Source organism: Nicotiana tabacum, chromosome 20 (assembly GCF_000715075.1).
Source record: "Nicotiana tabacum cultivar K326 chromosome 20, ASM71507v2, whole genome shotgun sequence".
In the NCBI taxonomy this organism is placed as follows: Eukaryota; Viridiplantae; Streptophyta; class Magnoliopsida; order Solanales; family Solanaceae; genus Nicotiana; species Nicotiana tabacum.
Genome location: NC_134099.1, coordinates 20130133 through 20141165, shown reverse-complemented (window position 1 = coordinate 20141165; position 11033 = coordinate 20130133). Strand labels below are relative to the sequence as shown.

The 11033-nt window shown below is 37.9% G+C and overlaps 1 long non-coding RNA gene across 1 annotated transcript; it reads right to left on the bottom strand.

Annotated features, from left to right (window-relative positions):
- Positions 1–891: 891 nt before the first annotated feature.
- On the bottom strand, positions 892–4080 carry LOC142174739 (uncharacterized). The gene is made up of 2 exons (XR_012703786.1): positions 3609–4080; positions 892–1154 (listed from the first exon to the last, which is right to left on the bottom strand). It is a non-coding gene; the product is annotated as an uncharacterized LOC142174739 (long non-coding RNA).
- Between the last annotated feature and the right edge of the window lie 6953 nt (positions 4081–11033).

Sequence of the window (11033 nt, the reverse complement as noted above, 5' to 3'; positions counted from 1 at the left end):
AGGTAAAGTTAAAGTTACTCTAGATAAAGCTTGGCGATTTTATTTTTATTTAGATAAAGTTCAGTTATTTTAATGAGACATAAAAATAGTCTTGTAGTTTTATTGAATAGTGAGTAAAGTTTTATGACTTGAATGTTATAATGAGTAAAGTTCAACTATTTTAATATAACAAAAGATAGTTTTATGAATTTACTATTATACTGGTAAAAGAAATAGGCATTTCTCCTTACTATTTCGTAACCCCATTTGGATTCAATTGCCAATATCACATAATAAGCTAATGATCATTTGACCTGCAGCCAGAAGCCAGAAGCGAATCCAGAATTTTGACAGGATATGCGCACTATTAAGAAGAGTGATATAAATTTACGGGTTAAACCTTTACTTCTTACTATTGCCCACCCATTACACTTTTGGAATTATAAGTTCAATTTTTTTTAAACAGTAATTTTCTTATATCTATATCTATTTTCTATGTTGAAAATATTAGGATCAATTGAGCATGGGTGCATCTACATATAATAAAATATTTTAAAAAAAATATAACATTACTATACATTATTAGGGAGGAAAGCATGGGTTCACGTACCCCATGGAACCCCCTAGATACGCCCCTACTTACAGCCATATTACAGTCGGTATGAGTCGTTTTTGAGTTCAGTTAATCAAAGAGCATGAAGAATTTGGATTGTAAACACCAAAACTAGTGCGAAAAGGAGAGTGATTGAAATGAATATGGCATGCGAAACGATAAAAGTTGAGAGAAGAGGGAAGAAGGATAATTGTTACGATCCTAAAACCAACCCGATCGTGATGACACCTATCGTGAAACTAGGCTAACCGACACAATTCCCGAATTAACCATTATTCAATAAAAGTCATTTTTAAGTCTTTAGTTAATCAAATATTTCATAATGTAAGTCTAAATGAACAATGCAGAATAAATACACAAGCCCGACATCGGGGTGTCACAAATCATTAGCATCTACTAAGGTCTGAATACAACAAAGAGTCTAAAAATATACTAAAAACAATCTAAGGAAGACAAGAGGGAGAAGAGCAGGATTGCGAACATCGGGCAGCTACCTTGCTAACTCTGACGACTCTACCACTGAGCAATCAACATCCACTACCGGGTTCAGAAATACCAGAATCTGCACGCAAGGTGCAGGGAGTAATGTGAGTACGCCAACTCAGTAAGTAATAAAAGTAAATGAAAGTTGAGCAATAAGAAAACACGTAAACCACGTCATAACGCTACAACAAATGCAGTACATTTTCAAAACAGTACAGAAATCATTTACTTCGTAAATAAAGTTCAGTTTCAGTAAAACCTTTTAAAACAACTTTCAATATTTTCAAATGAGTAATGAAAACAATGAGAAAAGAATAGAAATATAAACAACCCCTCGGGCAAAACATATACCACAACCGTCACTCGGAAAAAATATCAACAGAACTAGCCCCTCGAGCAATAACATGAAATAACAACAGCCCCTCAAGCAATAACATGAAATAACAACAGCCCCTCGGGCAATAACATGAAACAACAACAGCCCCTCGGGAAATATCACATCTCACACTGGGTACCCCGCTCACTGGGGGTGTGCAGACTCCGGATGGGCTCCTACAGCCCAAACTCTATAACAAGCCATCTCGTGGCATATTCAAATTGGCCCTCGGCCTCATAACAAGCCACCTCGTGGCATAACAAATCAGGCCCTCAGCTTTATGATCATGAATTAGTACAACACTGCTGCAGCGCGCAGCCTAATCCCATAATATCCTCACAACACAGGCTCTCGGCCTCACTCAGTCAGAAATCTGTCAAGCCACTCGGCCAACAGTAAAACATGATGCGCAGCCCACAATATCATTTAAAATATCAAAACGGAGTAAATATGGCTTGTCACACCTCCTTTTTTCCTACACCCCCGAAACGGGTATAAAGAGGAGTTTTTTCCAACTTAAAGTGACAATCGAAACTGGATTATTTATTTATTAAATTCAGAGTCGACACTTGGGATAATTTATGGTGTCCCAAGTCACCGGTTCAAATCCCGAATCGAGGAAAGGATTGACTCTGTATTACAATCCGCGATCCAGAAATCCGGGTAAGGAATTCTGTTAACCCGGGAGAAGGTGTTAGGCATTTCCGAGTTCAGTGGTTCTAGCACGGTCGTTCAACTGTTATAATTGGCCTATTATCTGATTTCAACACATGTTTTAACCTATGGTTCAATTTTGACCTAATAACCGCTTTTATTTAATTAATTAAAGGAAGAATGCAACGTCATTTAAAATATGTTTCAAACCACGTCACATAAATGCACCCGCAATTCGCAACACATTTCAGCTAACGTTGAGACTTGGATTTGGGTCACATAAATGCACACCCGAGTTTAGGAAGGTGAATTATTAAAGTAACGCGCCTAAAGAAACTACGCGTTTGCAACTTTGCAAGGGCCATGAAAATTCGCTAAACGGCACACCTCGATTTCTAAGGATAAACAAGATTAATTAAAACAAGGGCCATGCAATTGTAATTTTTATTTATGGCCCACGTCGAGTCCAAATTCAAAAGGGGGTTAATTAATAAGAAAATCTTAAATTCTAGAATAGTCCAATCTGCGAGTTGAAAAACGCCAACTTTCAGAAGTTCCAAAAAAGAGCCAATGACCCCACTATGCTTCACTTTACTCCAAAACTCCACTAACAGCTGCTAGTGCTACTATTAACTTTAACAAAATAATGTAGCTTTACCATGTTCATATTATTGATTATTTCCAGAATCCCAAGTATATTAAAATCATCCACCTTCATTTTAGTAGTAATTTGAGCAAATACTCGTTCAATTCTCACTCTCTAAGTCTCAGATATGCTAGTGCAATCAACGAAGAAAGAAAATAGAAGTGCAAAAGTTGCTAATCAAGCATCCAATTATAGTATCTAACATTCGGATTCAAATTTCAAGACCAGTCACTAACACAATTCAGTAATCACTAACACAATTTCCGTAATAGCTGCTTGTAAGGAAATTACTTCTTCAACCAATTAGGCATCACCAAAGAATTGTACCAAACCAACTAATAATAATGTAGCACAAATGAAGCCAACAGATATTTTCCAAAGAGATTAAACGCAGCTTCATTCAAATCGGAACAAGAGAATGTCATGAAAACGTAAGATGTCACCATACTGGGTCTCAAATGCCAAGCTCATTGAACTGTCACTTGGGTGCCAAACTCAATGGTTTCGGAACAAAAATTGCTACCAGATTTGCGAAATGTTTGTGTTATAATTACATGAAAAATGTGTAACCCTTTTCATCAATTGTAATAAACCAGAACTTTATGGTCAATCATCATCCGATTAAACTATTTTAGTACAATTTCTGAGGAGAAAAGAAGATTGTATAAGTTCAGAATGCAAATTGCTGTCTACTGAACACCCAGGCCACTTCCTTTCGAACCATGTAAGCAAAATTCATTTCAGGATCACATTTTCAATTCAAAACATCATTAATAGGCATAAGATTCTCACAAGTCTGCCATCCACGCATCATACAAGACAAGATCAACAAGTAAAGGGGTAAAATGGCGACAGACCTGAGATATGTTTCCAATTAATGAAACTCTAGGAATTACACAGAGCGAGGCAACAATTACAGCCGAAAATCGACACAAATGCGAACGAAATCAGCAAAATCGAACCGGATCTTCGGATTTGAACCTGCAACAGCAACCCCAGGCAGAAACTCAAATCGGCTCAGTCGAACTCCATTTGTTTCAGAGCTAATTTTGGACTAATTTTGAAGCTGTTTCGTGACTTTTCTGTGTGGATCTGTCGGAGTGAAATTGGTGGAGGATTACATGGTCACTGGATGGGAAGATGGCGTTAAGGTTTGAAGCTCGCCGGAGATGGATTTTGAGAAGAGGGAGCGGCGTGAGCAGATGGTCGTTGATGGGGGTCTTGTTTTGGCTGGGAAGATGGAGTTACAGGGAGGTGGGGGTCGCGTAGACGATCTGAGTGAGGGGTCTGTATTGTGCGCAGCTTTTTCCCAGCTTTTCCCCGTTATCCACTTCTCTCTAGCTGATTGTAGGCATTATATATATAATATAGGTCTAGGTTTTAGGTTATTATTTTGTATATTTATCGGTTAGTCCCTAGGTCGTTAGGTCGTTTTGTGACAAGTCCTTAGGTCTTTTTTTATTTATTTTTTGTCGTAAAGAAGAATCTAGAATAGTCCCTAGGTTTAATGGATATTGGATATTGAGCTTAAGGAATGAGCTAGAAACTTGGGCATTTGTGACTAGTTATGTTTAAAATTAGCTTAATTAACTAAAAGTATTATAAAAAATATTAATTAGCTCTACTTAAGTAAAAATAATTATTAAAATAAGACTGACCATAAAAACAAAACTATTTTTTGGTATTTTTTCAAGATTAAAAAAAATGACTACAAAACATTAATGAACCTATTTTTTTGTAATTCTCCTTTTCTTGTAATAAAACAAAAGTAAAAGAGTAAGAATGAGTTGAAATAGGCCTAAATTAAATATTTACGTGCTAAAATATAAAAAATCTTGGGGAGAGTCAAAAATCACATGTCTACATGGCTGAGTTATGAAAACAGTAGAATACAACAAAACTGAGTACAAATATGAAGTCAAAATAGTGAGGAATAGTATTAGAAATCCCCTAAGGGTCCAAAATAGTTGGCGTGAGGCCCAAATATGGCATTCAGCCCAAAATACTATAATACTTTCCAAAACATAATGATATCAAAAAAATTTCAATCAAATACGCGACTTAATAGTCATATGGATGGACTAAGTCACAATCCCCAATGGTGCACGACCCCACGCTCATCATCTAGCGTGTGCGTCACCTCAAAGTAGCACAACGATGTGAAATTCGGGGTTTCATATCCTCAGGACAATATTTACAATCATTACTTACCTCTATCCGATCCAAACTCTAGCCCGTGATGCATTTGCCTCTCGACTCGGCCTCCGGATGCTCCAACTCTAACCAAAAATAGATTTATACCATCAAAATATGCTAAGGGGACAAAATCCACTCGAAAATAACCAATTTACATCAAAAATTCCGAAATTGGTCAAACCCGACCCCCAAGACCATGTTTCGGAATCCGATAAAAATTACATCAATAGAATTATTATCCTCCCACGAGTCCATACATACCAAGAACATCAAAATCGGACCTCAAATGACCCCTCAAATCCCCAATTTGCACTCTCCAATTTCAAGCCATAATTCCCCCATTTTAGGCTTTAAATCCCACTAATTTCATGTTTAAACAAGTAAGAATCAACATGCGATCGAGTATTGAGTTCAAAAATTTTACCTCCAAGTGTTTCCCTTCGATTCCCTCTTCAATCCTTCTCAAAATACTCCAAAATCGCTCAACAATGGAGGAAATAGACCAAAAATCGCGAAAATCACTTTTAAAACATTCTGCGCAGGGATTATTTTCCTTCTTCGCGAACGCGGTCAAAGCCTCGAGTTCGCGAAGCACAAAAATCTTTGACCAATTATTCCTCTTTCGCGAACGCGACTTCCTTCCTGCGAACGCGAAACCTCCGCTGACCAAGCCATCGCGAACGTGACCATTTCTACGCGAACGCGATGCACAAACCCCTGGGATCCCAGCTGCTCCACTTTACCCTACGCGAATGCGACCCCTCCACGCGTTCGCGATTCACTGGAAATCAAACCTACGCGAACGTGACCCCAGACTCGCGAATGCGAAGAACATATTCTCCTCCTGACCTAGCTCCTCTTCACGAACGCGGGATAATCTTTGCAAATGTGAAGAACAAATTCTTTTGCAACAAAAACCAGCAAAATCTGCAACTTTCCAAACCAAGAATTGGTCCATTAACCACCCGAAACTCACCCGAGGCCCTCGGGACCTCAACCAAACATGCCAACATATCCCATATCATCATTCAAACTTGTTCCAACCTTCGGAACCCTCAAAACAACATCAAAACATCAAATTAACCACGAATTCAAACCTAAGAACTCCAAAAACTTTCGAATTCCGATTTCGATCAAAAGGTCTATCAAACCTTGCCCAAATGACCTGAAATTTTGCACCCACGTCCCAAATGGCATAACAAACCTACTCCAATTTCCGGAATTCCATTCCGATCCCTATATCATAATCTCCGCTACTAATCGTAAAATGCCAAAATTCCAATTTCACCAATTCAAGCCTAAATCTACCACGGACATCCAGAATACATTCCGGACGCGCTCCCAAGTCCAAAATCACCTAACGGAGCTAATCAAATCATAAAAATCCAAATCTGAGATCGAATACTAAAAAGTCAAAACTTGGTCAAACCTTTCAAATTTTAAGCTTCAAACTGAGAACTGTTCTTCCAAATCCATTCCGATTACCCTGAAAACCAAAACCGACGATTTACATAAGACATAATACATCACACTAGGCTAGTCATACCCGAGAACTGGCGAGCGAAGTGCAAAAGCTCAAAATGACCAGTCGTATCGTTATAATAATTTATCCGTTTTTTCGTAACCCATTTGACCCGTCCCATATTCGACCCGACCCTCCCGTTTGCCACCTCTAAGGAAGAGGAAGAGGATTGAAAGTGCAATAAAATGGCCAGAATTAGCTTTGAATATGAGCCTCGTTGATTTAAGGATATCTCTCCATAGGCTACGATTTCTGTAGAAGCAGACATTATGAAATGGAAAATCAAGGAAACATTAGTAGTTCGAGATATATTACCCTTTTGACTTATTGCACATCTTGACCTATGCAAATTTGAACTGCACTAGTTTGGCCGTTCGGAGCACATAATTAACTAAATTAAAAAATATTTAAGATGTCAAATTGCCAATAATACATTGTTTAAAGAATTGGGCTAAGGTGTCGTGACAGTTAAGAAATTTTAGGTTTGAGTTCAACTAAAAGTATGAATTTTATCTCCATATATGGTGTTGATGTTTTTAGCCGGTGGTATGATATAAAAAAATCTCGATCATATCTCTCTCAATATGATAGCTGACTAATAAATAATACTTCGAGCCTGTTTGGATGGGCTTAAAAGCTAGTCAAACCAGCTTTTAAGCACTTTTTAACTTTTAGAAGTGTTTGACAACTAAAAAAAAGGGCTTAAAAAGTTAAAATCTGCTTAAAAAAGCCAAAACCAACAAGTTGGGTAAACCCAATTTTTTTAAATTGGCTTAAAAGCCATATTGGTTTGACCAAGGATATTACTTTATTATCCCTTATAATTTTTTTATTCCCAAAATTACCCCTCAGTGAAAAACCTAAAAACATACGGTCTCTTTCTTTTCTCTGTTGTTGACAGCGCCTCTGCTTTCTTCTTCCTCTTCTTCCATAACTCTCCCCAACTTCAGCTCCAATTTGAAAGCCTCTTCAGTCCAGTAAGTTATCTTCCTGTTGAATTTCAATTTCTAGTAAGTTTACTCATACGATTTCTATGTTTGTAATCATAGACGTGCATTGTGTATTGGGAAAAATTGCATTTATATATGTAAGTGACATGTTGAGACACGTGGATTGGTCAAATAGTCAAAGAATTATAATTAGTCAAGAGGCACATGCAGCAATAAAAACGAGCAAAGGCAAAGAAAGAGGCACGGGAGGACATTTGAAGGATTCAGCGCCCGTACCTATTTAAGTCATTTATCAAAAGGAATGGATCTAACCATAATAAAGAGCGCAGATACAAAATTCGATAGACATTAAATACTAGATACGTTAGAGAATTTGTATTGATTACAATGATTGTGTAACGTAGCATTCAATGTCTTTAATTATTCATAATAGCCTCATTATGATTTGGAGAAAATGCATATCTTCAAGATACCTATAAAAGGGAGATATCTGGTCATTTGTAAACACAAGACACAATTGGAATATACTTTGATTCACTTTTTTTTCTCCTAATTACACTCTGGTTACTCCAAATTACTTTCTTCTACATATTCTTTTGATTATCAGTAACCCGCATTCTTCTAAATTCTAGCTTTGACTGAAATTCTATTTTTTGGTTAAACAAATTGGTTCAGTTACCGGGAATCTGATAATCTATTTTCTTTTCACTTGACCTTCCTTGTTACATCAATTATGTCGAATAACAATGACAACACCCCAGGAAACCAAGAGAACCAACAAAGTCAGGGAGGCCCACAAAATATTAACATTCAAGTTCCTACTCCGCAGGACTCTCCACGGCAATCTCGTGAGGGTACTCCTGATGGATCTCAAATAAACGAGTATGCTCAATTTGAAAATGCTAAAGCTGTTGATGAAGCTTTGCAGAAATTAATTACTGCTCAGGTCAACAAAGCTGTTGATGCGCTTGTTAATCGGTTACCTGTTGCAACACCCACACCTTCTCCAAATAATAACACTATAGAAAACCCTCGTTCCGGGCTTGTTAACTCAGGCAGCGGTGGAACTCCCAGTAAACCGCAAAAGAGAGAACCAGTTAATGTAATTAATTCTGATTTACAAAATTTAGTACTAACCTTGCAGAAACAGCTCAAAGAGCAAAGTGAACGCATAAAGTAGATACGCGGGGTGCCGCCCATAATCAAAGGGGTAGACATGGACAGATATTTGCAACAACCCTGGAAGCCAAGTGCTGCCCCACTCCCAATTCCAAAAAAGTTCAAAATACCTGATATTCCAAAGTATGATGGAACAACAGACCAACGAGACCACGTGACTACATTCACAATGGGCGTAAAAGGCAATGATTTGACTAAGCAGGAGATCGAATCGGTATTAGTCAAGAAATTTGGTGAAACACTCACCAAAGGAGCACTAACATGGTATTCCCTTTTACCTGAAAATTCTATAAACTCTTTTGCTGAGCTTGCAGATTCTTTCATCAAAGCACACTCGGGAGCCCAAAAAGTAGAAAAAAGAATGGAGGATATTTTCAAAATCAAGCAAGGAGATTCAGAATTACTTAGAGAATTCGTGGACAGATTTCAACGCGAAAGAATGATATTGCCACGTGTACCTGATAACTGGGCAGCTATAGCTTTTACAAGCAATTTGAATGAAAAAAGCTCGGAAGCTACGAGGAGACTCAAGGAAAGCCTTCGAGAATTCCCAGCTACAATGTGGAATGATGTTTATAACAGGTATAGTACGAAGTTGAGGATTGGGGAAGATACTGTTCCCCGATCTCAAAAAGAAGAAAGTATACGTTCAAGACGTGTAGAGAACGAAAAAAGATCCGGTAAAAATAGGTACGAGCCCTATATGGGACCTGCGGGGAAAGACTCGCAGTTAAAACAGGATAATCAAAGGCACGATCACAGATCAAGACATAAAGAATCAGGTTCTTCATAAAGATTTAGGAAAGAGCGAAACAACTATGAGTCACGGGATGATGATAGAAATTTAAAAGCGAGATTCGGAGGTTACAACTTCAACGTCAACAGCTCCGAGCTCGTAGCTGTTTTGAAAAGCATGGGAGATAAGGTTTGATGGCCAAAGGAAATGAGATCGAATCCAAATAAGCGCAACCCTGACCATTGGTGCGAGTTCCATAATGATCACGGGCATAAAACAGCAGATTGCAGATTTTTACAAAGTGAAGTTGATCATTTATTAAAACAAGGATATCTTACTGAGTTGTTCAGTGAGAAAGGCAAGCAAGCTTACATGAAGAACAGGCAGGAGCCTCCAAAACCACCTTCTCCCAAAAGAACTGTTAACGTTATAAGTGGGGGTGAAGACATCAATGGTGTGTCATATACTGCAGCTAACAAAACTTCCAAAGTAACTATTACCCAAGGGAAACGGGTGCGGCATGTTTTAGAAGAAGGCAATATTACATTCAATGATGCAGATACAGATGGACGTATTAATCCCTCATAACGATGCACTGATAATATCTTTAATTGTGCATAATACTAATGTGAAACGAGTTTTGATTGATCCAAGTAGTTCCGTTAACATTATTTTGCTAAGAGTGCTACGTGATATGCAAGCTGAAGATAGAGTAATACCAAAGGCGCATACTCTATCTGGATTTGATAGTTCCAGTGTCGTCACGAAATGAGAGGTAACACTTACCACTTTTGCTGAAGGGGTCATCAAAGATACAAAGTTTCAGGTAGTAGACATGGAGATGGCTTACAACATGATTCTGGGGAGACCATGGATCCATGAAATGGATGTTGTTCCTTCAACCTTGCATCAAGTTATCAAATTTCCATCACCATGGGGAATCTGTCAAATTCGCGGAGATCAACATACATCCAGGGCTATTAACGCCATTGCAGATACAAGCACGATAAATGGAGGCAAATAGGAATCACAGAAGGTAGTCGAGGACATCACAACACAAACCTCAACTGATCAAGGGCGAATAGATGTAGACTCAAGGCCAGATACCATTCAAGAACCAGAAGAGAATGAAGATATCAAAACAACGATAGGGGAATTAGAACCTGTCATGTTATTCGCTCAATGGCCTGATAAAAAAGTCTATATCGAGGCTAATCTTAACCAAGGAATGAAAGGTAAGTTAATTGAATTTTTGAAAACTAATATGAACTTCTTTGCTTGGTCCCACTCCGACATGACAGGAATACCACCGGAGGTAATGACTTATAAACTAAATGAAGATCCATCATATCCTCCTGTGAAGCAAAAGAAAAGAAAGCTGGGAACTTTCAAGAATCAGGTGATTCAAGAAGAAGTTCAAAAATTGCTAAAAATTGGTTCCATTCGAGAGGTAAAATATCCCGACTGGTTAGCCAATACTGTTGTGGTTCCAAAGAAAAACAGTAAGTGACGGGTTTGTGTAGATTATACAGATCTTAACAAAGCCTACCGTAAAGATTCTTTTCCACTACCATACATAGATCAATTGATTGATGCAACTGCATGTCACAAATTGTTAAGTTTTTTAGATGTATATTCATGTTATAATCAGATTAAAATGGATCCGGTAGATGAAGAAAATACTTCATTCATAACAGAC